This window comes from Macaca mulatta, chromosome 2 (genome assembly GCF_049350105.2).
Source record: "Macaca mulatta isolate MMU2019108-1 chromosome 2, T2T-MMU8v2.0, whole genome shotgun sequence".
Taxonomy (NCBI): domain Eukaryota; kingdom Metazoa; phylum Chordata; class Mammalia; order Primates; family Cercopithecidae; genus Macaca; species Macaca mulatta.
The window spans coordinates 4,911,820-4,935,641 of record NC_133407.1 but is presented as its reverse complement, the minus strand read 5'-3'; the positions used below and the strand labels follow the sequence as shown (position 1 = coordinate 4,935,641).

Sequence of the window (23,822 nt, the reverse complement as noted above, 5' to 3'; positions counted from 1 at the left end):
CAGTTGGTCATATTCTTGGCAAATAGACACAGGCTATCGGCTGACTCAGCTGCAGAATCAGCAGAAGGCACTGTGTCTCCTTCACCTCTGCCTCCCCTGTGGCACCCACTGAGTCCTTGGGAATGGGTGGCTGCTGAGATAAGGTTTGTGAAAGTGAGTTGAATGGAGAGGGTTGGCTGGAGACTTGAAAGAGGATTTTTAAAGGCCCCAGGTCTCATCATCAACGTGGCCACTCACTAGGTGGTGGAAGGAAGATAGAAAGGATCCTTCCAGCTGAAACAGGTCTGTGGCGCACCTGCTATGGGTGGTTTCTGTGCCAGATTCTACACTGGAAACACAGCATTCCACCTTCCCTTCTTTGAGGACAGCACAGGATCCACATCATCCCCTCTTTATCCCCTTCTTGAAATGTGTGCCCCAGAAAAAGTGTTTAAATAAACCAGTTTGAAGAGCCCGTTCTTGGCTTTGGGATTCATATGTATATTAACAACCCTGTGGAAAAGCAACATATTGTTATCTGCCTCCCGGAGAGCATAGATCTCCCAGGAGATCTGTGGCTTGTCTGATGTTGCCTACAGTGCCACTGGCCCCCTTTCGCTTCAAAATAAACTGTCAGGAAGATTAGCAATACCAGGCAGGCCCTCACAAATCATGGAGTGGAGGACAGGCTGTCCCAGCACGGATCCTGCAACTGAGGTCAGCCACAGAGCCCGGGCTTCCCATTTTTGCCATCAAGTTCTTTAAGCCTGTCCCTCTGGAACCCAGTGCCCACATTTGCAATGAGCCCGAGAGGCTCTTATGAGTTGGAAGCAGTCCCTCGATATTGATTTAGGGCCCTTGGGTTTCTGGAAGCACACCAAATCTGAAGTAGGAAAAAAAATCTCATCGCCAAGAAGACTTTGGGATAAAAATTGCTCTTTGGTGCGTCTACTTTTTAGCATTGAGGTTATGACAAAGATGACCTATTACTTTTGCAACAGTGACAAAATCTCAGAGGCTAGAACTTCTTGCTGTGAAATTTTAATTTTTTCCCTTTTTCTTTCTCTTCTTTTCTTTTTAATTTTTAGCTTTATGGGGAGCATTGAGAAAAGTTACTGAGTTTCCATGCTGACATACTTCAGAGTTTAGAAAAGATCAACAGAAACCTAATTAAAAAATAACCCAGTTGTAAGACAAAAGTCCATACAGTTTCACGCAAGGCCTTCTATGCTAAGTTTTAATTCCAGTCCATTCTCTCAGCAGAAAGGGATCTTCCTTAGTTTTACAAATCTGTGGGAGCAAGGGACCCGAGGTGTCTGGGCCAACCAGGGTCACTCAGCGAAGAAAAATGCCTTTTGTGACATTCAAGTTGCATTTGTCTGGGGTTCCCACACATACTCATGGAATCTGGAAGATTAACAGTGAAAAATGACCTATTTTAACAGGTGCACACTTGTGTGTAAGTGGGATTTAGCTGAGCATGGAATTATTTTAACATGGAAATAAGTTGTGGACATTGAGAAACATCACTCATTTGACCACACAGGAATCAGACACATGGTCAACATTTGGGAGTTTCTCAAGACTTGAAACGGATGTGTTGGTTGGATTTTTCCAGAGGAAGCCACAATATCAGAGAAATAAACATGAATGCCTACAAAACATGACTGTTCAGGTTCCAATTCCTTCTTCAAAGCATGTCCCTTTTCTCCAAGGAACAGAGAGCAAAACTTTCAATTATTAAATCCATTTTGGAAAGATCATTTCAAGTGTACAAAATAGCAACAGGTGAAGTAAATCCATGTTTCTCGGCACAGTGCCTTTCAGAGGGGTTGTGGTCCAGAGGAAAGATCACTGGCTGCGTCAGAAGACAGTGGCTCAAAAATCATGAGACACCTGACCTGGGACAAGAAGCTACATGTCACTGTGCCTTGACATTGTCACCTGTGAGTGGGGATCCTGAGTCTGTGTGCAGCCTCTACCACAGGGAGCTATCGGGAGGGGCACGTTAGATGGCAATGGGAAGATGTTGTGAATGGGTGAGGGCTGCCAAGGTCACTGGATCTGTCATTGCAGTGGAAGTGATTGGAACCAGGCAAACTGGTTTCTGAGCCCTGTTCCTTTTTTTGTTTTGTTTTGAGCATGTGTAGTTTTGTCTGTTTTCCCTGGAGTGGAGGCTCAGGGATGCCACACGCAGTAGGGTGGAGTGGCAGTGGTGGTATCACTGAGCCTTGGTAGTGCCTCCAGGAGAAAATAGTATTTTTTCAAGGTGACGGCCATTGTGTCCTGTGACTTGACTTTCCCTGGAATTTATTCAGGGGACTTGGATCTGGAAATCATCAAAATGATTTCAAGGTAGATGGAAGCACATTTCTTTAATGAATAGAAAATTGAAGTCTGCTTTCTCGAGATAGCTAGATGATGCCTCTTCTGTTCCTAAAATAGCCCGAAAGGTACGATTTCCATGTCTCTCCATCACGAGTTTATAGTGGAGAAGCTTGTCCACTCCCACTTCCATGGAGAAGCATGGCCCAGGACGGCTCTGAATGTAGCCCAACACAAATTTGTAAACTTCCTTAAAACCTTGGTTTTTTGTGTGATTTTTATTTTTACTTTTTGAGCTCATCAGCTATCATTAGGGCTACTGTATTTTATGTGTGGCCCAAGGCAATTCTTCTTCTTCCAGTGTGACCCAGAGAAGCCAAAAGATTGGACACCTCTGTATAAAGAAACGGACTCCTGGTCGTTTCTTTCGGAGAAACACATTGGCTGTGTGACTTTGTTCAGGTCACTTGATCTTTCTGAGGCTCAGCATCCTCATCTTTAAAAGGGGGAAATGCAACCCTGTCCTGCCTCTTCCACGGGGCTGTGTGTTTGTGTGTCTGTGTGTGTGTGTGTGTGTCTGTGTGTGTTTGTGTGTGTCTGTGTGTGTGTGTGTGTTTGTGTGTGTCTGTGTGTGTGTGTGTTTGTGTGTGTGTGTGTGTTTGTGTGTGTGTGTGTCTGTGTGTGTGTGTGTGTGTGTGTGTGTACATACGTATACATATGCACACACATACACAGACTCATAGGATGGGGAAATGTCCTCACTATGTGAAAAGGACTTTTTTTCTTTGTTTCTTCTATACACACACACACAGAATCTGAGACCGTGGTTAAGGCAAGGTCATCCAGAAAGATGATTGAACGTCCACATGGAAAGCTGGTTAGAGGATAGGCTTTACAAGGGAATGGCTGAGCAATATTTGCTCAGGGCTAATAATTGTGACTATTTAGTGCCTACTATCTGCCTGGCATATGGTAAACTGTGTCATCATTTAACCTTAACAACAGCCCTGGGAAGCAGGCATGTCACCATTTTGCAAATGAGGAAGTTGAGGCTCAGGGATGCCCCCTACCTTGCCCAGGGTCATGCACCAGTAAATGGCGATGGTTTGGCTCTCTGCTCTGTCTCCAGCAGAATCTGGCTTCTCGCTGCCTCATTCCTGCAGCATAGAGAACAGGGGACAGTGCATGAGTCAGAGATCCCAGCTGTTCACAAAGACTGACAAACTGGTTTCTGAGCCCTGTGCCCTTTGTTGTTTCGTTTTGAACACGTATAGTTTTTGTCTGTTTTCCCTGGATCAGTTAATAGTTCATCTTTTTTTTTTTTTTTTTTTTTTTTTTTTTTTTTTGAGATGGAATCTAGCTCTGTCACCCAGGCTGGAGTGCAGTGGTGTGATCTCAGATCACTGCAACCTCTGCCACCCGTGTTCAAGTGATTCTCCTGCCTCAGCCTCCTGAGTAGCTGGGATTACAGGTGTCCACCACCACGCCCAGCTAATTTTTAGTGGAGATGGGTTTTCACCATGTTGGCCAGACTGGTCTCAAACTCCTGACCTCAAGTGATCTGCCTGCTCCAGCCTCCCACAGTGCTGGGATTACAGGCATGAGCCACCACGCCTGGGCAATATTTCATCTGTTTAAGTCTGTTTTGTAATTCTCAGGCCCGCAGTGCTGTCACTGCTCAGCCTCACGGGCTGCACTGTAAATACTCCCCAGCTCCATCGCTCTTCCACAGCAGCCCCAGTTCCCAGGCTGAATTTGCCGGGCCTAAAGCACGGGGGGTGGGAAGAGGGGGCCTTCCTCAGGAGCGAAGCCCCTCAGCCTCTCAGTTCTTGCAGCAGGGGCTCCCGGGCCCTGGCTCTGGCCACCCAAGGAGGAGGCCTGCCTGGGCAGAGAAGGGGGCTCGGAGAGGTCCTTCCAGCCACCTATTTATGGTTGCCCAGGCTCCTAGGCCTGGGTCTGTCAGCCAGGGCCTGCCCATGGCCCTGGGAGGTGATGGGAGTGGGGGTAGTTTCAGTCTCTGATGAAAGCCGCTGAAACCGGCACCGAGCACACATGAAAAGGACGAAAGAGAAGGCGTAAGGCTGCCTGCCAGGTGGCAGGCGTGATGGGACTTGTCTCCCGCTTGGGGAGATGAAGACAAAAGACAGCATCATCTCCCAGAATGAGTGACGCTGTCCCTGGAGGGCTGTTCCTGAGCAGGGAACAGGGAAGAATGATGCCTTTGGCCTCCTGAGTTCTGAGCAATATCCCCTGGCTGAGTGGGCTGTTCCCATCAATATTCAGGAGTCTTTGGTGTTGAGAAACCTTGCACGATGTAAGCCGAGAGGTAGCACCATCAATTCCTGTCTAGACTAGATTTTTGGAATCCAGGCTCCCAAGATGAAAGGGTACATTATGAAGACAGGGCATAAATCTACCATGCCAACAAGACCCACATTCACCTCGGATTATTTACACCTTTCTGCCTCCCTCTGGGCATTGCCCGTCCCACTGTAGCCCACTTTCAAGTTTTGACAGGTTCACTGAATGCATCGTGACCTACAGGTAGCCGATTACATATATTTTCATTCCGAGGGGCTCTGTACCCCAGGCCGGTTTCCCCCTCCTGACTCCCTGCAGTTTTACCTTTTTACTTGGCCCTTAAAGACATCACAGATGCTAAGGAAGGGATGGGTGTTGGTCATAAGCACGCAGTGAAACCTGGCTGGGGAGGGTCACCAAGTGTGTGTTACTAACTCGATCTCCACCGCACCCTTGGTCTCATGCCCAGCACCATTGTGTGGTGGTTACTCAAGGATGTGGGAAGCCGCCGGAGAGAGGCTGCTGACGCGCCCCATTTCAGAACTGCCAACACGGGTTCCTTGGCAACCAGAGCTCACCATCTGCCCAGGCAACCAGGGAGGGCACAGAGGGCAGTGAGCCTCTGCCAGGATGGACAGTTCTCAGCATTGAAAACTAGCTGTGGGTTTGGCCAATACCGTGGAGCCAATTGTACCTCTCATTCAGCCTCAGGTCCTGCCTTGCCAGCTGTGTATGGACATCTTAACTTGGATGATCCCTGGATGCTTACAATTTAAGAGCATAAGGGTGGATCAAGTCGCTTTCTCTAAGAGGCCTCCCTTTCCCTGTCTTTGTCATGAGAAGATTGGACTGCAATAGCCTTTCGCGTGCCTGCCAGCACTGTGTGGCAGGATAGAGCGCGTGTGGGCCTTGAAAACCAAAATGTCGATGTTCATATGTGGCTCTGCTGTGTGACTGCAGGCTGGCCTCTGAGCTTTTTCGCCCTCCTTTCTTTGCCTCTAAAATAGGGCTAGATAATGCCTCTTGGCCCCTGGCCCCTGTTATTACCCTCAGTTAACAACAGTGCTAATAACGACTCACACTGACTGTGGGCTTTCTGTGAGCCAGGCTGTGCTCTAAGGACTTGGTGTATGCTAACTCATCTCATTTTTTAAAAAATTATACTTTAAGTTCTAGGGTACATGTGCACAACGTGCAGGTTTGTTACATATGCACACCTGTGCCGTGTTGGTGTGCTGCACCCATCAACCCGTCAGCACCCATCAATTCGTCATGTACATCAGGTATAACTCCCAGTGCCATCCTTCCCCCCACCCCCTTCCCCCCTCCCCCTTCCCCCCTCCCCCCTCCCCCCTCCCCATAATAGGCCCTGGTGTGTGATGTTCCCCTTCCCGAGTCCAAGTGATCTCATTGCTCAATTCCCACCTATGAGTGAGAACATGCAGTGTTTGGTTTTCTGTTCTTGCGAACTCATCTCATTCGTAAGAAAATCTCTGCGGGGCAGAAATTTTCCAGTTCCACTTTCACTGAGGGTGGTCATGTGCCTTCCCAAGGCCACACAGCCAGCGAGTATTATGTCTGGGACTTGAACCCGGTAGTGAGAATTCAGCTTCTATGGTTCTATGTCCACAGTTCTCCCTCTGCACGAGGAACACTGTAAGTGTCAGGTCCATTTTATTCTCCTTTTCTCTTTCAGCTCAGCACACTCCTTAATCTGGTGTCCAAAGTAACGTCCATCTACTCTTAATGTTTTTGGAAAGCCGGCTGCAGTGGCTCATGCCTGTGATCCCAGCACTTTGGGAGGCCAAGGTAGGCTGATCACCTGAGGTCAGGAGTTCGAGACCAGCCTGGTCAACATGGTGAAACCTTGTCTCTACTAAAAATACAAAGATTAGCCAGGTGTGGTGGCGGCACCTGTAATCCCAACTACTCGGGAGGCTGAGGCAGGGGAATCGCTTGACCCCGGGAGGTCGAGGTTGCAGTGAGCCAAGATGGCGCCACTACCCTCCAGCCTGGGCGACAGAGCAAGACTCCCTCTAAAAAAAAAAAGTTTTAATAACTCTCCTCATCCCACACAGTCACCTGTGACTCCTGCCTTTTCTCCCAAGCCTCTTTACTTCCATATTTCTTAGTGTTCCAGTTAGAGGGAACCACCTGTGCAAATGCCCTGTGGCAAGAGAGGGTACAGAGGGAGGATGAAGAGAGGGAACAACACAGCGGCTGCCTCCAGGCGGGCTGAGCTTGATGAACCAATAGGACCCAGACCATCTGAGCTCTGAGTTCTTTCTGCATGCTAACAAAAATGAGAAACTTCTGAAGCATTTTAAGTGGAAGAGTGACATGATCCAGGCTATCTTTTAAAAACTGTTTTCATCCTGCTAGAAACCTTTCCAGGAGCCAGCAGGGCCTTCCTATTCTGAGCCAAAGTTTTTCTGCCTCATATTCAAGGCGTCTGTCCAGCATCCAGTTGGGACATGTGTCTGGGTTGGGGGCAGGGTGAAGGGCTTTCCAGGTGGGTGGATGGGATATGGAGTGAAAGACCCTGTCATTCCAAGTCCACAGGCCTGAGCACCCATCTCCAATGGGCTCTTTCACTCCTAACGCACAGCCCCTCACCTGTTCTCTGCTTTCAAATGGCCCTTTGCCTCCTTCTACAGATCTCTAAACTTTATTTCTTTCCAATGAACCTTGTGAAATCCTTCTAACCCTTTCTGATGAACTCTGGCCTCTATGTTTTCAGAGATTTCTACATCCAGCTATGCTATGCTGACAAAGATGTTTCCTGAGCATCTATTAAGTGCCAGGTGCTGTGCAAGACTCTGGTGATCAGGACACCTAGCTCTGCCTGCAAGGCACTCACAGTCTAGTGTTGGGGGCAGAATCAGTCATGTAAGCAGGTGACTATGGCACACCCAGAGGAAGACGCATGGCATGGTGAAGTTCAAAGAAGGGAGAGATGCTTCCGCCGGGCGGGCAGGGGAGGGATGAAGATCAGTGTGGTCATGTCATAGCGAAGCCGGGACTGGACTCAAGCCTCATGGGCAGATGGGGACAGTCACACATTTCAGGAAGGGCACTCTAGATGTAGGCAATGGCAGGAGCCAAGGCCACAAGGCAAGGAAAGCACAGCTTTCTACAGGGCTAAGGGAGTTGATTGTATGAGGGCAGGACTCATGGATGTGGGAACATGAGAGGCAAGCCTGATGAGGTGAGGGACAGGGCCCTTCAGAGAAAAATACCACTCTGGTTTCAATCAGAGCTATCCTGGTATACTAAGCATCTGAGCTCCTACAAGGCAGGGTCTAGCCACTACTCAGCTTATAAACAGGTCAGCGCCTAGACCTGTGATCTGAACAGCGTGGATGCTCAGAGATGCTGAAAGCTCTGCCTCATGTCCCTTCTGGAGGCAGAAGAACTGGGGCTGAGGACTGGTGGTTGGGCCTGGAATGTTCATTCTCTCTGCCTTTCTTCAGGCCATTCCCTTGCTTCTTCCCATTGGTCACTTCCAAATCTCCATCTTCAAGTTCCAACTCAAAAGCTACCCTGCCCTAATGCCTTCTCAGAAACCCAGCCGGAAAGCACTGCTGCTTCTTTGGAACCTGGGAGCTTCCTTAGAACGGTCCCTTGTGTCTCCTGCACCCCTGAGCAATCCCACCCCACTCAGTATGTGTCTGTGCAGCAGCCCATCCCACCTTCCAGAGTGAAAGGTTTTTAAGCATCTCTCAGCACCTCTTCCCTTCCTGACCTCCTCCAGGACCCTAACACAGCAACCGCCCCATATTACATGCACAAGAGCGCAAGCTGCCTGAAATGGTCACCTTACAGAGAGTCCACACTCCTTCCTGAGACCCAGGAGCAGTGTGCAAGAGGTGGTGTGAGGTCATGGGTGGGGACTGGGACAGCCTCTGGCATGAACTGGGGCTGCACTTATCTGACTCTGTGCCTACTTGGCATCTGCCTGTGCCCTCAGGAAAAGCCTGTATCATGATGGCTGAGTGCTGTTAAGAGAGGGTAAAGCATGCTCTATTCACCTGACTCCCAGCACGGTCAAACCTGCAACCACTGCTCTGAATCACCCAGGAAGGCCCCACTTCCACCTTGTTTTTTTGACCTCTCCTTCGCGTGCATTCAAAGCACCAGGAGCAAGGCCGGGCGTGGTGTCTCACACCTATAATCCCAGCACTTTGGGAGGCTGAGGCGGCCGGATCATGAGGTCAGGAGTTCGAGACCAGCCTGGCCAACATGGTGAAACCCCATCTCTACTAAAACACAAAAAATTAGCCGGGCATGGTGGTGCATGCCTGTAGTCCCAACTACTCAGGAGGCTGAGGCAGGGGAATCACTTTTGGACCCAGGAGACAGAGAACTGCAGTGAACTGAGATCATGCCACTGCACTCCAGCCTGGGTGACAGAGCGAGACTCCATCTCAAAAAAAAAAAAAAAAAAAAAAAGCACAGGCACCAGGAGCCAAAAAATATAGATGCCAGGGTGCTGGAAGAGTTCAGTGGGAATGTGAGCAGAGGGAACCTCTTTCTTGGTAGGATTCTGGGGTACACAGTTTTTTTCCTCTGAGGCAGATTCTCTTCACTCCAAATTGGGTGCCATGAGTCATAGGAAGGCATCTCTCTCTGATGACTTACAAACATCTCAACTCATTCTTTGCTTCTCAAAATTGGGGTGAGCTATCAAACAGCTTTATAGGGTATTCATCGAACATCTCTATGTACCCAGGGGTGTTGTTGAGGCTTTAGGGTTTACCACAGGATTACAGCCCCAGCCTACCATTCAAGCCTCAACTCCAAGTGCACCTGCCATGCTTCAGTGCCCTGGACAAGGCCTGCAGCAGCCACGTGGGGCTGCCATCTTTTCTCACTCTGCGTACAAAGTCCCACTACCAGCCAGGTTCTACTCAAGCTGTTCCCTCCACCTGGAATCCTCTTCCACCCCCATCTGCTTATTAAATTCCCATTATCCTACTTATTCTAAGGAATCCTGCCTATCCTCTCGTAAGGCCCAGCTCTAGGTTAACTGTCACCGGGAGACCATACAGTTTCTCCCAGTCAGAACTCTACTGCCCCCACCACCTCTCTCATGGCAGAGTTCTGTGTCCCTCCCCAGGCACCGTCTGGAGTCTCCAGTAAAGACTCTTTCACATACAGATGACTTTTCAGTGCTGTGAAGACAGACACCAATACCCCAGAGATGAGGAGACCTAAGTGCTGGTCTAGTCTGAACCTTGGACCCAAGGTCTTTATCTTTAGCTTGTTTTCCCATCTGCGGATGAGAGGCTTGTCCAGAGTAGGATTCCCAGTCTGGATTCTGCCTAATCCTGTCTCCTGGAGCACCTGTTCAAAATGCACCAGGTCCTCTCCCAGGCTGATGAAAGTAGACTTTCAGAGGGTAGAGCTTTCGATCTATATTTCTAAAAAGCTTCCCAGCTGGGTGCGGTGGCTCATGCCTGTAATCCAAGCACTTTGGGAGGCCAAGGCGGGCGGATCACCTGAGGTCGGGAGTTCAAGACCAGCCCAGCCAACATGGACAAACCCCATCTCTACTAAAAACACACAAAAAAATTAGCCAGGTATGGTGGTACATGCCTGTAGTCCCAGCTACTCGGGAGGCTGAGACAGAAGAATTGTTTAAACCCGGGAGGCAGAGGTTGCGATGAGCTGAGATTGTGCCATTGCACTCCAGCCTGGGAAACAAGAGCGAAACCCCTGTCTCAAAAAAAAAAAAAAAAAACAAACTTTGGGAGGCCAAGATGGGCGGATCACAAGGTCAGGAGATCGAGACCATCCTGGCTAACATGGTGAAACCCCGTCTCTACTAAAAAATACAAAAAACTAGCCGGGCGAGGTGGCAGGCACCTGTAGTCCCAGCTACTCGGGAGGCTGAGGCAGGAGAATGGCGTGAACCCGGGAGACAGAGCTTGCGGTGAGCTGAGATCCAGCCACTGCACTCCAGCCCGGGCGACAGAGCCTGACTCCGTCTCAAAAAAAAAAAAAAAAAAAAAAAAAATCTTCCCAGACAACTCATACGTAGTCTGCCTGGTGCTCCTTTCAGGACTAGGGGTAGCACCTAGAGGGTTCCTAAAATCCTACAAAAATCCTGTGGTTCCTTGAATGATCTTTTCTCTGCTTCATTTGATGCTCCCTGGAATAAACTACATCAAAAGCACCACCATGAGTACAACTCCCATGCTTGAATGAGAAAACCCTGGGTCGTGACTAGGTCTCACGTCTCTCAAAGGTCTACTGTGTTTTGTGGAAATTTCGGATGGTTGGAAACACATAATGATAACCAACCCATTTGTATTAGTCAGCTTGGGTTGACCTAACAAAACACCACAGACCAGGTGGCTTAAAAACCAGAAATTTCTTGCTCACAGTTCTGAAGCCTGAGATGTCCAAGATCAAGGCGCTGGTCAATTTGGTAATGAGTGAAGCCTTCCTTCCTGGCTTGCAGCCGGTGGCCTTCTTACCGTATCCCAACTGGGAAGAAAGAGAGCTCTGCTGTTGCTTCTTCACCTTGTATGGCCCCAGCCCTATCAGATGAGGGCTCCACCCTTCTGACCTCATTAAATTTTATCGCCACCTCCTCACAAGCGCTATCTCCAAAGACAGGCACACTGGAGGTTTGGGCTTCGATGTGAGTTTTAGGGAAGCACAAACTCAGTCCGTAATAACTCTATGCCTGAGGCTTTAGAGAAAGTCAAGTCGACCTAACAGGCAAATTGGTGTCCAGATAAATTCTATTACCTATTTTCCCCGATAAGTTCTTGAGAAATAGCTGCTGCTCCCACCATCGCATGGTTGATTGAGACCTACAATTCGGGAAGGCGGTGGCTGCTTCCTCCCCATGGTGGTGCAGGCTCCATGTGGCACTCCGTGTGGCCTCCCGGGAGGCTTTTGGACAGGTTTCAGTGTGCTTCTGGCTTGTTCCTGTCTATTTCTCCAGCTGGATTTCCAACTGTTCTGCCAGTCCTATGACCACTCCCATTTCCTGCAAATGAAATGTCTTTTCTACCTGAGTCAGCTAGCATGGGTTTCTACTGCTTGCAACTCAGGCCTTGCTGACACATATATCATGCAAGGAATGATTGAAGGAGCTGCAAGTATTTCATCTGAAGCAGGGAAGTCTCCAGGAATTGCCCACTTATCTACAGATAAGTGGCTATTGTATGTAAGAGAAACAGGCTGCTTCTATGTGGCTTCAGAAGGCAATGCTGGACCCACAAGGAGAGCTTTAGGGAGAACTATTTCAACTCAACACAAGACAGAAGCTTCAGAGCTAGTCCTCCAGAACATGGTGCTGAGGGATGAAGTGAGCTTGCTCCTGTCACTGTGCAGGGGTAGTGGATGCTGGACCTTTTTGTCAAGGATGCTGTAGAGAATGGGTCTGTTTTGACACATAGACCAATAGAACAGAGTAGAGATCTCAGAAATAAGACCACACATCTACAACCATCTGATCTTCAACAAACCTGACAAAGACAAACAATGGGGAAAGGATTCCCTATTTCATAAATGGTGCTGGGAAAACTGGCTAGCCATGTTCAGTAAACTGAAACTGGACCCCTTCCTTACACCTTATACAAAAATTAGCTCAGGATGGATTAAAGACTTAAATGTAAAACCCCAAAACCATAAAAACCCTAAAAGAAAATCCAGGCAGTACCATTCAGGACATAGGCATGGGCAAAGATTTTATGATGAAATTGCCAAAAGCAATTGCAAAAAAGCAAAAATTGACAAATAGCATCTAATTAAACTAAAGAGCTTCTGCACGGCAAAAGAAACTATCATCAAGAGTGAACAGGCAACCTACAGAATGAAAGAAAATTTTTGCAATCTACCCATCTGACAAAGGTCTAAGATCCAGAATCTACAAGGAACTTAAACAAATTTACAAGAGAAAAACAATAAAAAAGTGGGCCAAGGACCTGAATAGACACTTCTCAAAATAAAACATTTTCGCAGCCAACAAACATATGAAAAAAAGCTCAACATTAGATCATTAGAGAAATGCAAATCAAAACCACAATGAGGTACCATCTCATGCCAGTCAGAATGGCAATTACTAAAAAGTTAAGAAACCACAGATGCTGGCAAGGCTGTGGAGAATTAGGAACACTTTGACACTGTTGGTGGGAATGTAAATCAGTTCAACCATTGTGGAAGACAGTGTGGTGATTCCTCAAGGATCTAGAACCAAGAAATACCATTTGACCCAGCAATTCCATTACTGGGTATATACCCAAAGTAATATAAATCATTCTATTATAAAGATACATGCACACATATGTTTATTGCCATACTATTCATAATAGCAAAGACATGGAATCAACCCAAATGGCCAACAATGACAGACTGGATAAAGAAAATGTGGTACATATACACCATGGAATACTATGCAGCCATAAAAAGGAATGAGGTCACGTCCTTTGTGGGGACATGAGGCTAGAAGTGATCATTCTCAGAAAACTAACACAGGAACAGAAAACCAAACACTGCATATTCTCACTCATAAGTGGGAACTGAACAATGAGATCACATGGAGAGAGGGAGGGAACAACACACACCAGGGCCTGTGGGGAGTGGGGAGGGAAAACATCACGATAAATAGCTACTGCATGTGGAGCTTAAAACCTAGGTGATGGGTTGATGGGTGCAGCAAACCACCATGGCACATGTTTACCTATGTAACAAACCTGCACGTTCTGCACATGTGTCCCAGAACTTAAAATAAAATAAAATGTTAAAAAAGAAAGGATCTGTTTCCTTGATGAAGGTGTCTCCGCTTTTAAGATGTATCTGCATTTTGAATTACATTTCAGTACAATTCACGTACAAAATCTTCCACTACAGGAAAGGAAAGGGAAGAGAAGGGAAGGGAACCATCTAATCTTTTGCTTATTAATTTTTATAGTAGCAATTTTTATGATTATGAGAAGAAACTGTGAACCATGTGTAATGGAGAAAATTTGGTTACTAGAGAAAAACACGAAGTGGAAAATAAATACCACCTATAACCTACCACACATTTTGGCAAAAGTATTTCCAGTTCAGTCTTTTTATATCAATTAGGTATGTATTTTTTGGTAACAGCTTTACTGAAATATAATTCACATACCACACAATTCACTGATTTCAATTGTACAACTCAATGGCTTTTACTACATTCACAGAGTTGTGCAACCAACCATTACTACAATACAATTTCAAATATATTCCCCACCCTCTCAAAGAAACCTCCATCCCCTTTCACTGTCACCCCTTACTTCCCTCATCTCCTCCATCTCCAGCCCCAGGAAACCAAGAATCTACTTTGGGCTTGTATGGATTCGCCTCTTCTGGATATTTCATATAAATTGAATCATATAATATGTGGGGTTTTTTGTACCCAGCTTCTTTTACTTAGTATAATATTTTCAAGGTTTATTTGTGTTGTAACATGAGTCCGCACCTCCTTTGTATTGTGAGTAATATTCCAGTGTCTGGGTATAACACAATTTTTAATCCACTCATCACTTGATAGACATCTGGGACATTTGGGTTGTTTCCACTTTTTGACTATTATGAATAACATTACTATGAACTTTTGTGCACAGATTTTTGCATGGGTGTATGTTTTCATTTCTCTTGGTTATATACCTAGAAATAGAATAGAACGGACTTACGTGGTAACTCTATGTTTAACCTTTTGAGGAATTGCCAGACTGTTTTCCAAAGTCTCTCCACTCGTTTACATTCCCACCAGCAGCGTAAGAGAATTCTGATTTCTCCACACCCTCACCAACAATTTTTATTATTTGTCTTTTTTACGATAGCCATCTAGTGTTATATAATTTCATTGCGGTTTTTATTTGCATTTCCCTGATAGCTCATGACTCATCTTTTCATGTGTTTATTGATCACTGTATATAGTCTTTGGAGAAATAGCTTTCAGACCTTTTGCCTTTCTTTAAAAAAAAAAAGAGAGAGAGAGAAAGGGTGTCTCTGTTGCTCAGGCTGGCGAGCAATGGCACTACCAAGGCTCACAGTAACCTCAAACACCTAGGCTCAAGTGATCCTTCCACTTTAGCCTTCAGAGTAACTGGAACTATAGGCATGCAACAACATTCCTGCCTAAAAAGAAATTGATGAGGACTCCTGGGCTCAAGCAATTCTCCCGCCTCAGCCTCCCAAAGGGCTGGGATTACAGGTATGAGCCACTGCACCCAGTCTTTTGCCCGTTTTCAGATTGTGTTCATTGTCTTTTCATTATTGAGTTTTAAGAGTTCTTTATATATTCTAGATACAAACCCCTCATCAGATATATGGTTTGCAAAATTTTTCTCCCATTCTTTTGGCCGTCTTTTATACTTTCTTGGTGGTGTTCTTAGAAACACAAATATTTTTAGTATCAATGAAATCCAACTTAACTAGTTTTTTCTTTTGTTGCTCATGCTTTTGGAGTCATATCTTAGAAACTATTGCCTAATGCTAGGTCATTAAGATTTATCCCATCTTTTCTTTTAGGGGTTTTCATAATTTTAGCTTTACATTTGAGTCTTTGATCCATTTTAATTTAATTTTTGTGAAAGGCGTGAGGAATGGGAAAATTGATCCCATGCTTCTCTCCTAGCTTCTGGCAGTTCTTGGCTTTTCTTGTAGATTAATCTTTGCAGTCTCTGCCTCTGGCTCCACGTGGCTCTCTCCTGTGTATGCCTCTGTGTCTTCTCTTTTTCTGTCTCCTTGTCAGGATTTAAGGCCCACTCTAAACTCAGGATGATCTCATCTCACGATCTTTAACTTAATGACATCTGCAAAGACCCAACTTCCAAATAAAGTCACATCCACAGGTCCTAGGGGTTGGTACTTGGACGTATCTTTGGGGGGCACCACTCACACCTGTCCGTGGACTTCCTATGAGGATGGGTGAGGAGAAGATCTGTTACTCACTCATCAGCTCGCTCCTCCAACAGCTATGCCAAAGGTCCTAGGAGGATCCAGGGATATAATAATAAATTGGAGAGGATCCTTGCCCTGGAGAATATCACTATTTGGACGGGCTTTGGGACATAAATAACAGAAACACAAAGAAAGGGATGGTGACAGCCATGAGATTCGGAAGCTGCAGGACAAATGGAAGCAGACCAGAGAGGGAAGGGCTTTCAAAGCAGGGGCTGACATTGTCAGCAAAGGCAGGGGCTAGAGAGCAAAAATAGGTCAGGAATCCTTGCAAAGGAGTTTGGCAGGAGTGTGGGGGGTGTGGGGGAGAGAGAGAGACAAAGATAGAGAAGCAGTCACCCAGAAAACTCAGGCTCCAACTGCCATAGTTTCTTTTAGGATGTGTGAGAGTGGGCTGGGGCATTTGCAGACCACTTATTCATACCTTCAGTAGCCTCCAAAAACTGACCTGGTAGTCTAGAACTCCAGGTAGGGATCACCTTGAACTGAACCTGCAGCTAGAAGATGTGGTCTGACTATGAACTCCATATACCTTCACAGGTGATGTTGTATGAACCCAGAACCAGCTGAGTTCCCCAATCCAGGCTCATGCTAAAGCCAGTTCTGATCATCTCACTTCCTTATTTGGCAAGAAAATGCTTCTGTCGGAAACCAGTTGCTGAGCTTCGTGTCTTTCATGCAAATTTTGCTACAAAATCCTGTCACAACAAACAGAACTGAGCTTCTCCTTGGAGCTCCATGAATGCAGATGGCAGGACTGTCTTACTTTTTGAGGTAGCAGTCATGGCAGTTGTCATGGGGTAGTATTGCTGCTCCAGAGCCCTGTGGCCAGGGTCCTGCTGAGGGCTCCACACAGAGGGCACAGGGTGGCATGTAGACAGAAGGCTCTCACTGACTGGACCTTGGGACCCTTGAGATTCTGAGCCCAAGAGGTGACACCCCACCCCATTGGACCTTATCCACAGCCTCTCCCATGAAGAACAAAGGCTGGGGGCAAAGAGGAAAACAGATTAAGAGCGTAAAAGCTCCCTGGGTCTTCAGCCAGGAACAGCAAGTTCCATACAAATTTACACACATGTGGCAGAAGCATAACAATAAACAGAGTCTTGTTGGGCTAGCTGCGCCACCTCTGCCATGGAAGAACAGGCTCGGGAGCCAATCTCCTGGGAGGAGCCCTCTTCGGTGGAAATTTGGACACATAGGAAGAGCACACACTGGTGGGGCCTTGCTCCCTGCAGCACCATCTGGGTGAAAAGGAGGTCAGCATATGCAGTTTGGAGGCATGAAGTCACAGCATGCAACATGCAGGACTTCCCTCTCCTAAGCAACAGTTTTCCCAGGTTCAAAATAAGCAGCATGATGTCCTCTGCCCACCCATCCCCTCCTTTTCTTGTAGTGTCCCTTATCTCACTTAACAAAGTGTGGGCTCTCACCAAACCAGAAAGCCTTCCTGAAACAGGTAGAGAGAGAGCACTGCTCCCCACCCCTCACATCCTCCCTACACTTTCCCCGACCCCCTGTGCCAAGTCACATAGGGAGAGCGGTTCCCAGGGTAAGCCTCATGTGCCAAAAAGAGTCTGTGTTCTGCCTGTGGGAGGATTGAGAACCACAGTGGACTAAAGCCAGGAGACTTGGTGTCGAGTTCTAGCTCTGCCACTAACATGCTCAGTGGGTTGGAGGATGTCACTTAGTATCACCACGCCTCAGTTTTCTCTCTGTAAAACAATCCAGGATAGTAAAGTACTTCAGTGTTGCAAAGAGCCTTAGAGATTTAGTCCAGGAGTTGGCAAAATACAGTCCATTAGCCAATCTTGTTCACCACTTGTCTTTGTAAAGAAAGTTTTATTAGAACACAACCACGCCCCCCCATTTACAACCCATCTATGGCTGCTTTCATGCTACAATGGTGGCTTTGGATAGTTGAGAGAGATACTGACCATGCGGTCTACAAGCCTAAAATATTATATTTGGCTCTTTATATAAAAAGTTTGCCAACCACTGCTGTAGGCCAACATCATCATGTTAACAACACAGAAAGAGAGGCATGGGCAGATTAAGGGATTTGTCAAACTCATAGAGCACGTCAGGGCAGAGGCTGGGACAGCCTGGTGCTCCCGATTTACATTGATCAAAAGTTCTCACCTGGTCTAAAGCTCTCCATCTGATTCTAGGTAGAAACTGTGTTGGGGAGAAGGCTTGTGGGGATAGAGGAGCTGGTTCCATGAAAGAAGTCTATGCAGTTGGAGCAGAACCCTGAGACGTCTGCAGCCCGGACGGTTCTGTTGAGTTCTGCGTGGGTCAGTGTGAGGCTACCACACCTCAGGGCTGTTTAGCCTTAGAGAGGAGCCAAATGGCTCTCCCGATAGGAAATGGGCCTTCAGGTTGGAATCAGATGAGAGTTGGCCTCTGAGGACATTTTAACCACAGGTCACAGCTCTTGGTAAACTTTAGTTGGCTTTTGAACCACGGGGAGACATTTTTTCTTGCCTCTTTACTTACTGGCTATTTCCTCCTTCTAGCATTTATTAATCTGACTGGTTAACCATTGAACCCAGCTCAGTCTCCTCTTGTTTCAAATCTTGTTCTCCCTGTTGGCTTCAGAAAAGAGTTCACACTAAACAAACCTACTTTTCTTCTCTTTCTTTTCACAGCCAGAGCCAAGTGATAAAGGAGGTGGGGTCAGGGGTGCTATGTTTACTGTAAAAGACACACCCCAAACCTGAGCCCTGGGATGGGAGAGGGCCCTTCGAATGCAGCCCAGCCATTTTCAGAAAGAAATGTATCAGCTGCAACAGACACAAGGCAAAAGCAACTCCATTAATTGGCATGCAGGCACAATTTAAAGAAGAGATTTATATAAGCCTTAATTTTTCTGATTTCTTCATCATTGTATAAAGTATCATATTTCCTGCTTCTTAACACAATTGCTATTTGCTTTAAATCCACCAGGTAAATGGGCAGTGGCTTAGAAAAGGAGAATTATGAGAATGGAGGAGGGAAGAGAGCTGAGGCTGTGGGAAGGGAGAAGAGAAAGGGGCTGGGGCAATGTATGGGAAGAGGCTTCTGAACAGAAGGGCCTCAGAGCCTGACATCAGCCCTGTTACCACTTTCCTGTGAATTGTCAGGGTCTGCTAGAAAGTAAGCTCCATGAGGGCAGGATTTTATTTGTTCACTGCTGTATCCCCAGCACCTAGAATAGTGTCTGACATGGAGTAAGTGCTCAGATGTGTATTTGTTGAATGAACGAACACAGTCTTTCAGCAGGGAATTGAGGCCCCGCAGTGATTCATGTGTTGTCTTTGTCCAAACGTATTCAGAAGCTCCTCTTGAATTGGGACAGAAGTCACCATAAAACTTCATGAAGGACAAGAGGGACTCTCTCTCTCCTGAACCATGAAGATAGCGGCAGAAAAATCTCACCCCCAAGGGTAGTATTTCCCCTAAACACCCAGGGTGATCCAGACAGTGCCCCACACAGCCCTGTCACTGTGAGTTTCTCCCTCTCATTCAAAGGGACCGTATGTATACAATGGGCATTTGCACCTTATTCTAATAATGCCTACTGGTTAGTGAACCCTATTTTGTGTCAGGCATTTCACAAATATTTTCTCATTTAGTCTTCATGGTAATGTTGCCAGGTAGGTATTATTACCCCCATTTTACCGATGAGAAAATGAGAGGTCACTGATATGGTTTGGCTGTGTCCCCGCCCAAATCTCATCTTGAATTATGGTTCCCATGATCCCCACATGTGGTGGGAGGGACCCAGTAGGAAGTAATTTAATCATGGGAGTGGTTACCTCCATTTACCTCCATGCTGTTCTCGTGATACAGAATGAGTTCTCATGAGATCTGATGGTTTTATAAGGGGCTTTTCCGCTTTTGGTTGGCATTTCTCCTTCCTGCCACCACGTAAAGATGTGTTTGCTTTCTCTTCTGCCATGATTGTAAGTTTCCTGAGGCCTCCCCAGCCATGCTGAGCTGTGAGTTAATTAAACCTCTTTCCTTTATAACATACCCAGTCTTGGGTATGACTTTATCAGCAGTGTGAGAACAGGCTAATACAGTTACTGAATTTGCTTATGGTCACACAGAGTTCTGATCTGTCCTAGGCTTGTCTGACCCTATAGACGGGTGCTCCTTCCACCAACCACACACTCTGCCTCTAACTAGCTCTGTAGCCTTGGGCAAGTCTTCTCTTGGGCCTCAATGTTTGTGTTCTCAAATGTGGGAAGCTGAGCGATGTTGTTTAGAAAGTTTTCCACCTGTGGGTCTGTGAACAGGTGACTTCATTCCTTTGCAGGCTATAGCTTCATTTTGCTTTTGGAAGTTGAAATAACAACACCCTTTACTAAGAGTAGCTGAAAATCTTTTCTGGTCCCTCAGTTTGATGATACTTTGAGGCACTCCGCCAAGTCCCAGCTTTGCTACCTTTTATATAGTAAAGAGTAGCCCAGTTTTTAATCTTAGCCCCGGCCTCAGCGGGGCTCCCCTCACCGTCCTTGCTGCCCTGGTTGTAGGTCTTTGCAAGGGTTCCAAATTCTTTTCCATTTGTTCTGTGCAATAGTAAAAGTAAGCAGACCCCTTCCAGGAGTCTGTGCTCAGGGCAGCACGCTGACACGGCTTCCCTGTGCTCTGGGAGCTGGTTTCTTCAGAGAGCCTCTCTGGCACCGGCGAACATGTCTCCTTCTAAAGATGAGGTGGTGAGGAGAGAAGATGGAAGAGAGGCAGCTTTTGGAAGGTGAAAACGAAGAACCCTGGGAAGACAGCAGTGTTCAAAGTGGGGCCAAGAGTTTTAATTCACTTGTTGCCCAACTGAGCAGCTAGGGGCAGTTCAGATTCTTAGCACCAGAAAGGACCCTAGTGATAATTAAATGCATAGTTTCAGGTTTTTCTAGCTGCAGAATCCAGTGTGTAAAACAGAAAAGTTCCGTTCTGGTTAAATCCAGAGGAGTGGGGTGGCAGTTGTCTTCTCCCTTCTCCCCCAACCTGTCCTGGCCCCCTAACAGGTGGTCTCCAGGGCTTCCACAGAGCACAGTTGGAAATGATTCTAATCTAACCACAACTCCTCCAATTTTTCCACCCAGAGTTCTATAAAGGGAGCCATTTACCAAGCTTGATCACTGGTGGCAGCCCTGGAGCTCACATTCAGAACACAACCGCTGACTCAGTAAGCCAATAAGGTGGTTAGGAAAAGGGTCGAAGGTTGTGCTGGCCCAGGCAGGATAATGAAAAAGCATGTGCAGTTATGTCAACATCAACCTTTTTGCTTGGGCAGCCCTGAGAGCAGGCCACACTGAGAGCAAGGCAATTTGTGATGCCACTGCTTTGCCAGCTTTTGAACCTCTGAATCCATCCTCTTACCATGGCTTCCTACTCTCCCTGTGCCTCACACCTTCACCTTACTCTATCTGCCAAGAAGCCTCATCCAGTGCTCTTGTTTCTTGGTTTCCCCATTTTCTCTAAATCTATAGCTGTCTCCTAGTTCATTTCTTTTCAAATCACCCCAAACTCTGGGATCCATCTCCAACCAATCTCTAACTAATGTTCCCCAACTCTGCCACCCTCAGACAGTGACTATCTATATGCTGATGACTCAAGCCCTGCCCTTTCTCCCAAGTTTCTTTTTTCTTTTCTTTTCTTTCTTTCTTTTCCTTTTTCTTTCTTTCTTTCTTTCTTTTTTTTTTTTTTTTTTTTTGAGACAGGGCCTTGCTCTGTCTCCCAGGCTGGAGAACAGTGGCATGATCATAGCTCAGTGCAGCCTCAACCTCCGGGGCTCAAGCAATCCTCCTGCCTTAACCTCCAGAGTAGCTGGGATCACAGGCACACACCATCAAACCCAGCTAAATTTTGAATTTTTTTGTAGAGACAGGGTCTCACCATGTTGCCCAAGCTGGTCTCAAACTCCTGGGTTTAGGCAGTCCTCCCACCTCAGTCTCCCAAAGTACTGGGATTACAGGTGTGAGCCACCACACCTGGCCCTTTTCTCCTACGTTTCTAATCTAAATATAACCAAATGCTGAGTGGGACCGGCCAATAGGGGAAAACAACAGGCCAGCATTCTCCAAGCCCAAAGAGGGAGGACACTAATCAAGCACAGCATATGTTTCTCAAGCCTGACTGCACATCAGAATCACTTAGAGAACTTTTACACCACTAAGAAGGCTGAGCTCCACCACAGAGCAATAAAGCCAGAGTCCATAGGGGTGGAGACCAAGCTCTGTACTTTGAAAATAAACTTTCCATTTTAATTATAATATGCATCAGATAATTACATTAAAACCTTGGCAAATTTTCACAACGTGAATATCCACATGTAACTACCACCTAGATCGAGAGGAAGGGAAAAAAAAAAAAAAAAAAAAAAAAAGCTCTACCAGCAGCACAAAGTCCCCCTCAAGTTCCTTTAGGTCTTCTCCTTCCTCCCCAGGATAGTAACACTCTCCTGATTTCTAACACCACACATTTGTTTTGCCTCTTTTTGATATTTTTAGAAATGCAGCCATAGAGTATGTACTCTTTGTGTCTGACTTCTTTGAATCACTATTTTATTTTTAAGATTCATTCATGGACCTGGCGCAGTGGCTCATGCCTGTAATCGCAGCACTTTGGGAGGCTGAGGCAGGCAGATCACCTGAGGTCAGGAGTTCAAGACCAGCCTGGTCAACATGGCAAAACCCCATCTCTACTAAAAATACAAAAATTGGCTGGGCATGATGGCGTGCACCTATAATCCCAGCTACTCGGGAGGCAGAGGCAGGAGAATCGCTTGAACCCAGGAGGCGGAGGTTGCAGTGGGCAAAGATTGTGCCACTGTACTCCAGCCTGGACAACAGAGCGAGACTCTGAAAAAAAAAAAAAAAAAAAAAAAGTTCATTCATGTTGTTCTGGGTCGCTGTTGTTCATTTCTTGTCATTGCTGTACAGTATTCCATTGTCTGCTTGCTATGGTCTGAATGTTTGTGTCCCACCCAAATTTCATACTTTGAAATCTAATCTCCAATAGTATTAAGTGGTGGGGGCTTTAGGAAGAGAATGGGTTATAAAGGCTCTCCCCCAATAAATGGAATTAGTACCCTCATAAAAGAGGCTTGAAAAATCCTATTTGTCCCTTTTGCCATGTGAGGACACAGCAATAGGGTGCCATCTATGATGAACAGACCCTTACCAGACACCAGATCTGTTGACACTTACATCTTAGACTACCTAGCCTCTAGAACCATGAGCCATAAATTCTGTTGTTTGTGAATTACCCAGTTAAGGTATTCAGCAGCCTGAACAGATTAAGACACTGACTATGCATACATGGCATATAACTATTCCATCAATACACATGGATTGTTTGCATTTTTTAGATCTTACAAATAATGTGTGTATGTGTATTTTTGTTTTGTTTGTGTTTTTGTTTTGGACATAGGATCTCTCTGTTGCCCGTACTGGAGTGCGGCGACACAATCATAGCTCATTGCAACTTTGAACTTCTAGGCTCAAGGGATCTTACCACCTCAGCCTCCCAAGTAGCTAGGACTACAGGTGCACACCACCACACCCAGCTAATTAAAAAAAAAAAAACTTTTGTGTGTGTGTCGAGATGGGGGTCTCACTATGATGCCCAGGCTGGTCTCAAACTCCTGGCCTCAAGCAATACTCCCGTCTTGGCTTCCCAAGGTGCTGGGATTACAGGCATGAACTAGGGCACTTGGCCAAACAGTGTGGTTTTTGAACATACCTATACATTTTTCTTGACACAGGCACGTATGTGTTTCTGTTTACTATATATACCTAGGAGTGGAATTACTAAGATAGGGAAATGTTTAGTTTTAAAGGATAACACCAGTTTCTAAAGTAGTTGTACCACAATGGAGTTCTGCAAAAGCTTCCCAGGTGATTTTAATGGGTGCCAAGAGTTGAGAATCCTGTCCAAGACTTACTAAGGGGTGGCAAAACCAGCCCCATTTTCAACCCTTACTCTGAAACATTTCCCACTATTATCAAAAGATTGGGGATGGGAACAAGGAAGGGCATCACTGGGGAGAGGTTTGTTCTCTGCCTTGTTGGGGATAAGTGTACCGGGATTTCTGTCTCTCTGCACATTGATCTCCCTTCCTCGGAACACCCCTCTTCCACTGTGTCTATGGGTGAATTCTTGGGCATTTTTCAAGGTGCAACTCAGTGTCCCCCTTTCAGAAAGTCCTTCCCTACCTTATAGGCAGAATCACCTCACCCCTGGCAAAGCGACCAGTCCACAGTGAGGTTCATTATTCC

At 46.4% G+C, this 23,822-nt stretch overlaps 2 long non-coding RNA genes across 3 annotated transcripts in view; one reads left to right on the top strand and one right to left on the bottom strand.

Moving 5' to 3' along the window:
* Positions 1-1,260: 1,260 nt before the first annotated feature.
* On the bottom strand, positions 1,261-19,199 carry LOC144339493 (uncharacterized). The gene is made up of 3 exons (XR_013414494.1): positions 17,701-19,199; positions 3,375-3,461; positions 1,261-1,386 (listed from the first exon to the last, which is right to left on the bottom strand). It is a non-coding gene; the product is annotated as an uncharacterized LOC144339493 (long non-coding RNA).
* Positions 11,721-23,822, top strand: part of LOC144339491 (uncharacterized) — a 50,699-nt gene continuing 38,597 nt past the window's right edge. For both annotated transcript variants that reach the window (XR_013414491.1, XR_013414492.1), the window contains exon 1: positions 11,721-14,809. This is a non-coding gene — a long non-coding RNA (uncharacterized LOC144339491). The remainder of the gene's footprint in view (positions 14,810-23,822) is intronic.